Source organism: Camelus ferus, chromosome 13 (genome assembly GCF_009834535.1).
Source record: "Camelus ferus isolate YT-003-E chromosome 13, BCGSAC_Cfer_1.0, whole genome shotgun sequence".
NCBI lineage: Eukaryota > Metazoa > Chordata > Mammalia > Artiodactyla > Camelidae > Camelus > Camelus ferus.
Window position 1 is genome coordinate 67,216,486 of NC_045708.1, and position 14,134 is coordinate 67,230,619.

The 14,134-nt window shown below is 38.7% G+C and overlaps 1 pseudogene; it reads right to left on the reverse strand.

Annotated features, from left to right (window-relative positions):
* Positions 1-14,134, reverse strand: part of LOC116668139 — a 102,345-nt pseudogene that overhangs the window by 69,569 nt on the left and 18,642 nt on the right.

The window sequence follows — 14,134 nt, forward strand, 5'->3', positions numbered from 1 at the left end:
ATTCAATAATTTAGTCATTCAGTCATCCAACAAGTATCCAGCCAGCCCTAACTGTGGGCCAGATCTTGTCAAATTTTAGGGGTTAGGCAATTGAAAAAACAAGTTGTCTCAAAGTATTAATCAGCAATGAACAAATCATAGCTTACAGACAAAAACAATAATAGTAACAGTTAACACATACAGATCTTATTTAGTTTTAGGAAATGAATGAGCGTACTCATTCAATCCCACAACGACCCTATGAAGTGTATGTTATTAATATCCCCATTTTATGAATAAGAAAAAAGAGACACAGGGAAGTAAAATCACTCACCTAAGAGCATGCAGGTAACAAGTGGTACAGCTGGAAAGGGACTTCCTAGAGCAGACCCTGTGTTCTTAATTATCCTCTGTGCTGGTATACTCAGGTTACATCAGTTAGAATTAGGTTTGGATACATATTATTTCAGAACTACATAAAAGAAAACAGAGTGGCTTAAAAAGACAAAAGTTTCTTTTTCTCTTACACACAAGAAGTAAAGCAGATGGAGTCCAGGGCGCTGTGACAGCTCCACAGCCAGACCCTGCCCAAGCCCTTTCCTTGTTCTGCTCCAGCACCCTACACACATCCTCCATCCCCAAGGTCAGTTCATGGTCTGAGACAGCCGCTGCGGTTTCACCCTTTATGTCCACATCACTGGTGAAAAAAAGGAAGAGTTCTGTGACTATGAACAAAGGGAAGAACAGTATTAGGGTGACTCTCAAAGTCACTATCACAGTGACAAATGTGCCGTAGAGAAAACCAAAGTAACGGGCAGGCATAGGAAAGGAAAGAAATGCGGTGCTATTATATATGTAGGCTTCTAGAGAAGGCGGCTCTGATGAGGTAACATTTCAGCAGAATCTTCAAAGAAACCAGCAAATGATCTAAGCAGGCACCTAGAAGAAAACTTCACACAACAGAGAAGTTCAGAAGAATAAATTTCTTTATGCTCTAGGAATAGCAAAATATGTGGCAAGAGGGCAGTGAGAAAAAAGAGGTGGCAGGAGGTAAGGTCAGAGACGCATTCAGAGGCCAGAGCCTAAAGAAGGTAGTAAGTTAGAGGCCACTGAGGGAAGTTTCAGTTTCCCTTGGAAAGAGATGGAAAATCAGTAGAGGTTTTTCTGCATCAGAGGGAAGTGATCTTTCTTACAGTAATATAACACCAGCTGCTGTGAGGAAAACAGATTGCAGTGTGGCAAGAGTGCAAGGAAGTGTGGAGACCAACCATAGAGCTAATGCTGTGGTCCAGGCCGGGGTGATGTCATCTCGGGCCAGGGTGTTTGGGACGAGTGGGTGACAACTGATGGGCTCTGGTCAGTTGTATTTGAAGTCAGAGGAAACACCATTAGCTGATGGTGTTATGTGGGATTTGTGAGGAAGAAAGAAAAAAGATATGAAGAATAACTCGAAGGTTTTTAACCCATGCAATTTGAAGACCAAATTTACTAATTAAATTATTAAATTTGGTGTGATTGGGAATGAAACAGGTTTGAGAGGGGATCCAGAGTTGGGTTTTCGGCTAGCTTGGTTTGAAACGGTATTTGAATTCTAAAATAGGTAGTAAAATTAAATTGAATTAACAGATGTATTGCTGAGTTTATTTCAGCCCATAGTTTCTCCTTCATTTTTCTAACTTTTTCCACATCATGAGACAGAAGAGTTGCTGAAGAAGTGTGTGGATTCCAAGAAGGGTGTGACTGATGTACTTCTAAAGACCGAGAACTCATGTATGAAAAAGGAGAGAGAGATGGAAGTTGGGAACAGCTGAGACATTGCAGGTAGTCGGAAAGCCATAGAAATGTTGATGTTGGGCACATTAATCCACCTAGAATATAAACATAGTGCAAAGAATAGCAGGTACAGTCCATAGTTCCAGGGATTTCTTTCTTAAACTGTGTTAATGTTTATCTGTCTTCTAATTACTCAGTGCCAAAATTACCACCCGAAGTGCTGTCTATGAAATAAGAATAAAACAAAAGACTAAAAACAGACTTAACATATGACCCAGCAATCCCACTCCTGGACATATATTCAGAAGGAACTCTAATTCATAAAGACACCTGCACCCCAGTGTTCATAGCAGCAATATATACAATAGCCAAGCCATGGAAACAACCTAAATGTCCATCGACAGATGACTGGATTAAGAAGTATTGGTATATTTATACAATGGAATACTATTCAGCCCTAAAAGTGACAATATAATGCCATTTACAGCAACAAGGACTTCCCTGGGTAATATCATTCTAAGTGAAGTAAACCAGAAAAAGAAAGGAAAATATCATATGACATCACTTATGTGGAGTCTTAAAAAAGGAAAAGAAAGGAAAAGAAAAGACAAGTGAGCTTAAATATAAAACAGAAACAGACTCACAGACATAGAACACAAACTTGTGGTTGCCAGGGTTGATGGGTGTGGAAAGGGGTAGACTGGGAGTTTGAGATTTGTACATACTGAAAGGTATATATAGATAGATAAACAAGTGCATACTGTACAGCACAGGGAAATGTATTTAAGATCTTGTGGTAGCTCATGGGGAAAAAGAATGTGAAAACATATATATGTATTTCACATATGGCTGAAAAATTCTGCTGTACGCCAGAAGTGACACAACATTGTAAACTGACTATAACTCAACTGAAAACATGAAAAGGGTGAAAAGCAAAATAAAGCTATAACAATTTAAATCTCGTATTTCTCTGCTTGTTTTTCTTTAGTGGAATGTATTTAGTCTGAAGATGAAGAAGCTGCAAATTGTTGGAGGAAATGGAAAAGAAGAATGAGCATATGATGTAGAGAGAGAAAAGAACATATAGAACCATTTTTTGAGAAGATGGAAAAGGAGAAGGCCAGTTAAAGGCAGGACAAGGGAGGGTTCTAGTCCTTAAATTTCAGGTACTTGCTTGCTTCCTCTCCACTGTGTCTTCCACTGTCCTGAGTCAAAAACACTGCTGACGGGTTTAGAGTGTTAGGGCAGGTGAAGGGCTTTCCTACCCAAACACTGGCAGAAATTTTATCCTCTTTGTGTTTCCACCTTTGGGTACCCCTGGTTGTTACAGGCTACTTACTTACAGGATAAACTCATGAAATCTTTTATTATGAAATCACTAATAAACCATAACTTCATTGCCAGCACAACAGTTTTTTACAGATATTCTGTGATCAAATCCTCATGTTATGTTACAAGTACTATTCTATTTTCATGTTTCAAATGAAGCAATTGTAATATCATGAGAATAAGTAATTTTTCTGCTTTGTGGGAAAATATCTGGCCTGTCTATCTACTTTTTGGAGTCCACAGTGACTTTGTTTTTGACATACCTGATATGACTTTATGTCTGGAGGCATCCTAATGAGTAGGAAGACTTTATGACCATCAACACAGTTGAACATATAATAAAATGCCCAGGCTGCCAGTACCTGCCTATTCTCCAGGCCCTCCTCCAAGTCTATGTTCAGTTAGGCTGTCTACCCAGAACTACAGTGGGGACCAGTGCAGGCTTGATCTCCTCAATTTATTTCCATTACCTCTGCCACCAAGTTTTGGAGACTTATACTAAATTCCTTGATCAAACACCTGCTGTGATTCTGAATCTTGTAGTAACCTTCCTATTGGAGTTTACCCATCTTTCTTATCATTTTAGATACATTTGTGGGAGTTCATACTACATAGATCAAAATTAAAGGGGAAAAAACACAGTTTTTCCCAAAAGAGGGTGTTTTATGTGGGTAAAGGAGGTCAAGAAAATCATTCTGGGTCAGTAATATTTTAGAAATTATAAGAGTAGAACATTTCCGCAGCTAAAGAAATCCCAGAAACATTTTGACAGGCATAAGCGACTGAAGAAAGAGTGATATAATGGAAGTTAAGGGAGGATAAGATTTCAAAAACAAGTTTCAACACCCAGGAGGGGCTAATGTGGATAAGAAATAATCTAGCAAATGTAGGAAACATTTTAAGTTGTGTGAGCTCCATCTCCACTTTCCCTTTTAGGAAGAAGAATGTCCTCACCAGGAAGGATTCCACAAGGAGAACATGGGTCTCTCAGACAGAACTGTTCTCCAGATGAGAGACAAAGAAGCACCTCCAAAATACCCTAACAACCTAAGGAAAGCAATTTCCTAACCAGCCCCCACCTGCTAGGAACAAGTTGAGTGAGCAACTTCAGGACATTAAACAATTACCACAGAACAAAACTTGAAACAATGAGGCTTGAATTGTCATTGAGCCATAAATTTTGCCAAGATGAAACGAAATGTGAAGACAATGTGTTTACCTACAGGGTGATTCAATTCATGCTTAATTAAAGTACTACCAATTAGTGTGACACCTAGCTGGATCCTATATTTGAAATCATGCACATTGACTCTAGAGAAACTTTAAATTGTATAAGTGAGATGCATTTTACAGCAGGGAGATAATCAGTTCCACTCAGGACAGATGTATTCCCCCCACATACACCACCTTTCTAGATATGCTCTTACTCAACGTTTTACTTAGGTCCTGGGGTAGAATTGGAGTATTGGGAACAGAGGAAAAATCTGATGATAATGAGCAAAGCCACGGACCCCAGTTATATAGGAGTGGCTGCTAAGGGGTCATGAGGTCGCATGATGGCCTCCAGTAAGGGAGACCTGGGACACTTAACTCCAGTGTGCAGACAGTGTATAGTTCTCCATGGGGTGGAGGCCTTATCTCTGGTCACTGAAGTGACTCCAGGACACTGGCAGTTGAAGTGCTTGCCCCTGTGCAAAATGGATACATGAGTGGATGTTTAACCTTCTCATCTAAAAGAATCTCTCCAGACAATTACTGTCCCATTTCCAGGCCACCCAACATCTCTCTTTTCTACTCTCTTTTTCTTAGTTTTCTCTCCTTCTACTGTTGTGAGAATAGTTTCTACAATCACAAAAAGGGAACGTTAATTCATACTCAAAATACATTCCTTTACATTCTTCTGAAAATCATAACTATAATCCTTCAAAACCTAAAACTTAACTTTATTTTTCTTCCCTCTCCTCTACTAAGACTTCATGCCCTGAAAACCACTCAGGTTATATGTCTAGCATGGAAAGACAAAAAACATGAAAAAATAAAAAACAATTTATTAATATGAAAATATTATCTTACCACAATTATTTCAGAATATGTATCAGTTAAGGATCTTTATTGCAAGCAACAGAATCTTCTCAGTAATAAGGGGAAAAAAAAGATTTTTAAGACTGTTAGGTAGCAGACAGGTTCTCTAGGATGATGAGAGAGCCAGACTCTACTGCTGCTTCAGTGAGAAGAGTACCAACTACACAGTGAAGAAATCTCAAGAGAAAACAACCTTTCTATCAGCCCCTGGCATAAAGTCATTTCCAGATCCAATGGCAGAAGCTCCACCAAAGTCAGCCCTGAGTAAACGGACTCTTCTATTTATATATGCAGGAAACAAAATCCCCCATGAAAACTTGCATCTTTGGGTTGCTCACATCTCCATCTCACAGATGTATATCTGCCTGACAGAATCTAAGTCACATGTCTCCCCGCTGGAGAGTCTGAGAATGAGAGCGTTTTCTGTCTTCCACTTTGGAAAGCAGAGGCTTATAATGTGAGTAATTTCCATCTTTGTTAGATTCAACCAGTTCTTCCAGGTGGGTCTGTGTAGATAAACCTTAAAATAGGGATAATAATAATAATAATAATAACTCAATAACATTGTCACGTACATCATGTAGAACACTTTCTTATTTTCACTTTACCATGTCTCAAATTTTCCTTTAACTTTTCCTCTATTTTTTAAAAGTCAGAAAGTTTATTAACATTTCTTAGGTTGCTCTTATCTTTTGACAGTCATACTTAACAAAGCCTTAAAATGACTCTAGAACAAATACGTCCTGACAACACACATAGTGTCTAACGTATTATGTTGTTTTTATTTAAGTTTTATCTTTTTTTCACATCTTAAATTTTGTATTATTCTTAATTTTTAAACAGTTACTATTTTGTACCTAGTTCTGTGTAAACAGAAAACAACTTTGTTCTTTCTCAAACATTCTGAAAAACATCCCATTAAAATACTTTATTGGACCTTTCTTTCCTGCCATTAGTTCATTAGTCACTTTCAGATTAGTAATAGGCTTTTTATAAAAAGAAAATAAATGATATCAACTTGATATAAATTTTAAAATTACACTCTTGAATTTGATTCAGTTTCTGCTTTTCTACCTTCCTCTCAGACCCTATGTTCACATGCTCAGGCCTGACTCTCCAGACTGGGGATAAGGAAAGGGTAACTACTCTCACCATGTTCACTCAACACAGTGGTGGAATTCCAGGCCAGAGCAATGAGGCAAGAAAAGGAAATAAAAGGCATCCAAAATGGGGAGGAGGAAATAAAATTGTTACTGTTGGCAGATGAAATAAACTTACAACCAGAATTCCCTAAAGATTCCACTTAAAAAACTGATAAGATGAATTTTAAAATTCTGCTAAGTTGCAGGATTCAAATTCAACATCAAAAAATCAGTTGCATTTCCTTGCACTAACAGTGAATTCCTTGTAATGGAAATTACAGCTAAAAGAAAAACAATCCCACTTCTAATCGCATCAAAAAGAATAAAATGCACAACATTGTAAAATGACTCTAAATCAATAAAAAATGTTTAAAAAAGAATAAAATGCTTAGGAATAAAGTTAACAAAGCAGGTGAAAGACTTATACACTATAAAGTACAAAACACTGATGAAAGAAAGTTTAAAAGACACAAATGCAGAAACATCCTATGCTCATGAATTGGAAAATTTAATATTCTTAAAATATTCATACAAAATAAAGTGATCTATAGATTCAATGTAATCTCTATCAAAATTCCAGTGTTTTTTTTTTACAGAAATAAAAAAATTCTACAATTCATACAGAACCACACAAATCTTCATATACACAAAGCAATCCTGAGAAAGAACAAACCTGGATGCATCACAATTTCTGATTTCAGAAAATATTACAAAGCTACAATATTCAAAATAGTATTGTCCTCACATAAAGAGAACACTTAGACTAATGGAACAAAATAGAAAGCCCAGAAGTAAATCCACATGTATACAATCAACAGATACTCAACAAGGCTGCCAGTACCACACAAGGTGGAAATTATTTTCTCTTCAATAAATGATGTTCAAGATAATAGATATTCACATAAAAGAATGAATTTGGACCATTTTCTTACACCACAAACAAAAATCAACTCTATATGAATTAAAAATTTAAATGTAAGACATGTAATCGCTCAACTTCTAATGCAAAACATAGAGAAGAATTTCACAACATTGGCCTTGGCAAGATTTCAAAGATAGGACACCAAAATCACAGGCAAAACAAAAACAAAAACAAAAATAATTTGAATTTAATAAAAGTAAAAAGTTTCTGTACAGTAAAGGAGATGATCAGCTGAGTGAAAAGGCAACTTATAGATTGGTAGAATATATTTGCATAGCATATACCATAATGAGGGGTAATCTCCCAAATATATAAGAAACTCTTACAACCAAGAAAAAAAAACCTAGAAACCCAATGGAAAAGTGAGCTAAGCACTTGAGCAGAGTTCTCCAAAGATATACAAATGGCCAACAAGTATAGGAAAAAATACACATCATTAATTATTAGGGAAATTCATCAAAAACACAATGAGATAGCACCTCAGACCTGTTAGAACAGCTATTATTCAAAAACAAATGATGACAGATGTTGATAAGTGTGGAGAAAAAGAAACCTAGCACACTGCTGATAGGAATACAAAATGTGGGAACACTATGAAAAACACTATGAAATATCTTCAGAAGATTAAAAGTAGAGCTAACATATGAGCCAGCAATTTCATTTCTAATTACTCAAGAGAAATGAAATAGGACCTCAAAGAAATTTCAGACTCCCACGTTCATGGCAGCAGTATTCACAATCACAGTGACAAGATGTGGAAACGTCTGAATGGCCATCAACAGATTAATGAGTAAAGAAAAGATGGTAGATGTGTACAGTGGAATACTGTTCAGCCTTTAAAAAGGAGAATACTCCCTCATACTATACACAAAGTAAACTCAAAACGGCTTAAAGACTTAACCATAAGACAAGACATTACAAACCTCTTAGAAGAACACATAGACCAAACATCATCTGACATAAATCTCAGCAACATTCTCCTAGGGCGGTCCACCCAGGCAATAGAAATAAAAGCACAAACAAATGGGACCTAATCAAACTTATAAGCTTTTGCACAGCAAAGGAAACCATAAGCAAAACAAAAAGACAACCTATGGAATGGGAGAAACTATTTACAAAAGACGAGACAGACAAGGGCTTAATTTCTAGAATATATAAACAGCTCATACAACTTGATAAGAAAAGAACAAACAACTGAATCCAAAAAAGGGCAGACGATCTCAACAAGTAATTCTCCAGTGAAGACTACACATATCAATTATGCTCATGAAAAAAACCTCAGTATTGCTAATTATTAAAGAAATTCAAATCAAAACTACAATGGGGTCTCACTTCACACCAGTCAGATTGGCCATCATTCAAAAGTCCACAAACCATAAATGCTGAAGAAGCTGTGGAGAAAAAGCACCCTCCTACTCTGTTAGTGGGAATGTAGTCTGGTGTAGCCACTATGGAAAACAATATGGAGATTCCCCAAAGAACTAAAAATAGACTTTTCCCCACTGAGTGTTATGCTGACTCTGGGTCTGTCATGAATAGCGTTTGTTATGTTGAAGTCTATTCCCTCTATAACCACTTTGGTAAGAGTTTTATCATAAATGGGTGTTGAATTTTATCAAATGTTTTTTCTGCATCTATTAAGATGATGATGTGATTTTGTCATTTCTTTTGTGAATGTGGTGTATCACAGTGATAGATTTGCTTATATTGAAACATTCTTGTGACCTGGGATGAATCTGACTTGATCATGCTACATGATATTTGCCCCTGGTTTAGCCATGGGAATGTTAGCACTCTGCTCTGTTGTCTCTGAGATTTTGTGCCCACAGGTCACCAGTGTGGATCTCCAGATGTCAGGCACTAGGACCTCTGTAGTGGTCGTGCAGTCACAGCCCTGGATCCACGGAAACTCAGAGATAGAGAATGGAATGAAGACTAATGAAAGAAATCCTAGTCTATCATTGAATTCTATTAAATTTTATTGAAAACTCATAGAACTCTGCACTCAACATCTGCAGGGCTGTAATCCTTTAATGGATACAAAAAATATTTAGTTGACATATATTTACTTGTGACTCGTTTCCCTTCCTTGGACAATAGGGATAATAATAACCCCATATTATAAAGTGTTATTATGAATATTAACTTACATACATAAAGATTCTGGCCTAGAAACAATTAAAAATAAGAAATATTATTGTCATTATTATTCACGCAGCAAACACACAGCTAGTAAGTGAGGTGGTTGATGGCATGGGTTCTGGAGTAACACTTTTTGGATTCAAATTTTATTTAGGACCTTGTGATTGTAACAAGTTATTGAATCTCTCTAATATTGTGGTAAAAGTATCTGTAAGACTAAGAGAAAATAATCCATGTAAAGAAGTTGTCACTGGGTCTGATTCAAGTGTGCAGAAACTGGAAGATGTTCGCATTATTGTTTTTATTTACTGGGTGCTGCTTGTCAGCACCTGGGTTAGCATAAGCCATGATCATTCCATCAGGGAACCTACAGCCCTCACCTATGAAACAAGAGCAACCAGGTCCATTGTGAATGAATCTAATATTCCAGGCAACTGGACCTAGGAAAATATTCTATGAAGTTTTGACATCCTCACAATATTCACACTGGCCCCAAACATGAAATAAAGAGCATTATTTGAATTGATTCAATGGAACTTTTCTTTTTATTGCAAGCAGCAAGAAGAGGTAACAAGCTATTGCAATTTGGGAGCTTATAAAATCTTTGTGGAGACACTTTTTCTGAGTCAGTCACTGATTGATTCCCATTTGTAAAAGTGTTATGCCTCATGGTATAAATTGGACAGACTATTTTGCCTGCCAGCAGGCCCTGTGGGCCATTGTTGTAAGAGGAAGTGGGTCCTGATCATAGAAAAGGGGAAGCCTGGCTTCTTTTCATCCACTAATGGGTGACTGTTGGCTGATCTGAAAGCTCTGGCCATCCTGCCTGCCATTCCACAGCCAGTGGTGCTGATGGCTAGGGTGGGCCTGTAGCACACAGGCAAGTCCTACCTGGTGAACAGGCTGGCTGATGACAGCAAGGGTGAGTGAAGGCACCAGCAAAGCCTCCCTGAGTCCCTTCTGTCCATCGAGACTCCCAGCATTCAGGACGGTGATGTGAGGAGAGGAAGTTAGGGATGTGGAGGAACATTGAAATCTCACTTTCAATCCAGTGATGGGCTACTGACATTTTCTCTGTTCTGGAGGATAAGACTCAACTCTCAATTCCCACTTTGCCTTAACCTCCTCCTTAAAGTATAAATATACTTTTCTGGAAGGAGTAAAGTAGTAGTAGTAATAATAATAATAATAATAATAATAATAATAATAATAATAATAATAATAATAATAAAAAGTAATTCAAGCTAACACTTATCTTTAAGGTAAAACTTAACCTTTCAGTTTGTACTGGACATTCTAATTTCTCTCTTTATATAGTTGTAATTAAGACCAATACTCATTATGGTTTCATTTATCTCTTTTAACTCAGGTTTTGTTAGTCTTACTCAATTTCCTGAACTGTCTGCTACTAAATCTCCACTCCCTCTTTTCTCCACACCCCCTCTCTGGGCTGCACGGTGCAGTCTCACAGGAAGGGCATCTGGGTGTGTTGTGTGCCTCACCCCAAGAAGCCAGACCACACTCCAGCTCTGCTTGACACAGAAGGCCTGGGGGATGTAGAGAAGGTGAAAAATAAATCTGCTTAATCCTACTTGTGTCAGACCAATAGCACTCTTTGCACCATCCATCCCCACTCCTTCATTTATGCTTTGAGTGCATCATACTTTTAAAAATTAATTTATTTTTTAATTGAGCTACAGTTAATTACAACCTGCCAATTTCTAGTAAACAGCACAAGGTCCCAGTCATGCATATACATCCATGTATTCATTTTCATTTTTTTCAGAATGTGTCATATTAATGTATTATTCCTTTCATTTATTTATTTACATGGTTGTGCACAAGATTTGACATCAGAGCCAATTTGAAGCCAACAAATGTGATCCTTATGTGAGAAAAGTAAACACAAAGTAGGAGAATGATTGGCTAATTGAGGTACTGTCGCCTTTGGCCACACATATAAGCACTGACAGTGAGCTGTAATTCCAACTGACAGAATTTGCAGCCCATAAAATAATGGCTAATGACTTTGAATTATGTTATAATTATACAAGAATATACACACAGCAAGAAAGTACTGTTTGTTTGAAAAATATCAATCATTCATTTTAACAAAAATTTTCTGCTATGTATTGGGTATTGAAATCTATTTTTCATTTATTTTTTTAGGTGAGTATTTGCTAATGAATAACATTATCCAAATTCTGCCATAAATATGGCCAGTGTACACAGATACATTCTCTAAATCATGTAGGCTGTCTACATAATGTGGCCATGATGAGGGATTTCTCTTATCCCCTTGACTTGGACAGAAGCCAGGGGCAGCTGATGAAGTTGCAGGGTGAAATAAAGGGGTTTGATTGTAGTGAGAAAGCAGGACACAAAGATCCGGGACAACAGCAGTTTGGAATTGGGAAGACTTGTTTGTCCATTTGTAATTAACATGAACTATTTCAGAAATAACTGCGTTGTGTGTGTCCATATGCTGACTCTAATTTATACCCATAGGGTAGTTAATAGATTGTGAATGGATGAAATCTTGAATAAAATAACATAAGTTAAAGTGATTTTGTACAGGAAGCATTTTGTTTTGAATTAACAACATAGAGTTTGTTAACTGGCATGAGAGTCTTGGGCAGTAATGAAGTTGGCAGGGCTTAAAGCACGTGATGAGTTAGGAGAATTGGACAGGTTCCAATGCCCTAACCTGAGTAGGATATAAGGTCAGGCACCCCGGGGCTCCTGCCAGCTGTGCAGCTCCTGGGATTGTTCCTGGTGCCCTGCTCCTCCCGGCTTCAGTGAGGAAACACACCCTGTCAGGTCTTCAGTCCCAGAGGACATGCCAGCTGCCCACGGCATTCACCATGGACTGGGCCGTTGCTTCACAGAGAAGGACCCACCTGGGGTGAAGATTGGCTGTTTGTGTTCTTGCCCGTGATTCACTCAGCATAGACACACTGGCAGAATGAACCTAAGCCTGAGGAGGCCAAGGGACACCACCTGAAACTGTCTCATCAGTCTTGCTTCCTTCAGCTCTTCCCCAGTATTCTTGAAGAGATGTGTCCTCTATTTTTCTTTGCATTTGTAATGAGTTCCAGCAACCATCTGCAACACTGAAGACTTTCCTTCATAAACACATCTGTGAGGACTACGTACCACCCAGCTCACAGGTGAGGGAGCACTCGTGAGGAGGACTACACACACAGATCTGAGGGAAAGGGAGAAGGAACACAGAACTGTCTAGAGCAGCTCGCTTGTTCCTGCACCAAAGCATGTGCAAAAGAATGGTTCTAATGCAGCCTTCCTGCAGAATGGGTGAGAAATTACATGCACAGAACTTGGATTCCTCCAGTAATTTAACAATTATGTATTAATTTTCAAGTATGGGAGAGGCCTTTCACTTGGGCCCTTATCTTGAAATGTATATAACTTTATTCCAGAAATGACAACTTGTAAGTGAACATCAGAGTTGGTGAAAATTTCTCTTCCTCTGCTTTAATTGTCCTTTCCCTCACTCCCACTCCCTTCCTTTCTCTACACCATGGTCACTTTCTGTCACCAACTCCTTTTTCCAGATTCCTGTTTGTATAATTGCCACGTGCCTTGGGGGACTTGATGAGGCAGCCCTCATCATGCCCCCTCACCCCATTTACCAGATCACCCAGACCTTCAGTGTGCTCAGGGCCTTCCTCTGCTGATACCCTAGGGTCTCTGGGGGCTGGACCAGTGGTGGGACTTATTCCAGTGGCTTTGGTCAGGGAAATGGCAACTCAGCATCAGTTCACAGCCATCAGGAAAGCAGAACTATGACTGTAGATTCCACAGTCTGTCAGCCTGCGGGCATCATGTTCAGTGAGAAATCAATCCTCATGTCAAAAGCAGACTTTTATATTAAGAGACGCTCCTTGACCAGATTGAGGAATGAAGGTGGACATGAAAAGTTTGCAAGTGATGGGCTCTTTCTTCACTCTTTTAATTCATATCCTTTTTCTGTGAGTCACAGATGGAGGTTGCTTCCTTGCTGGGTAAGTTTCATGGGAGGAAATCTTGAGGAACCCAGAGAACACGGAGTGGCCTATCCCATAGAGAGGACGGCGGCGGGTGTAGGTGGGTGTGCATGCACTTACTTCCCTTGAGCACTAGTTCCTAAAACTGTGTCCCTTAGTTTGAGACCCCTGGGCAACAGTAAACATGATAAGGAAATGGGAATTGGGGGCCCTTCTGGGTGGCAGCTTATGTGTTTCTTTACTTGTATTGAGGGAAACCCCAGTGTTCATGTGGTGAGCTTTGTGGTGGGAGGTAAGTACACAGTGTGGAAGACCGTCCCGTAGATGAGTTCCTGACATGGCAGGGGAGGCAAGTATAAATAGGCCATTTCAAGTTCAAATTTATATAACAAGTCATATAGTATGAGGGCAACCTGGGGCAATAGGCAGCACAGAGGGGGACGCCTCATCCAGGCTCAAGACATCAGCAAACAGGAGACTGGCGGGAGGAACAGATACTAACACATAATGGGTAGTGAGTGAGGAAGCTGGGGTGCTTAGTGATGTCTGTGTTCTGTGAGCCAACTCCCAGAGTCAGATTTATGTGCAGTTGTGGAATTACAAGCATTTGATTCTAACCACAGGGGTCTTAAGCCCTAGACAACTAGGAAGAATTCCTAAAATATTCAGTTGACTTTGAAGTGTAATTTCCTTTTGAAATCATCATCTTTATGAATTTGGGGTTGGTGTTTAGGGACCACATTAGCCAACAACCCAGG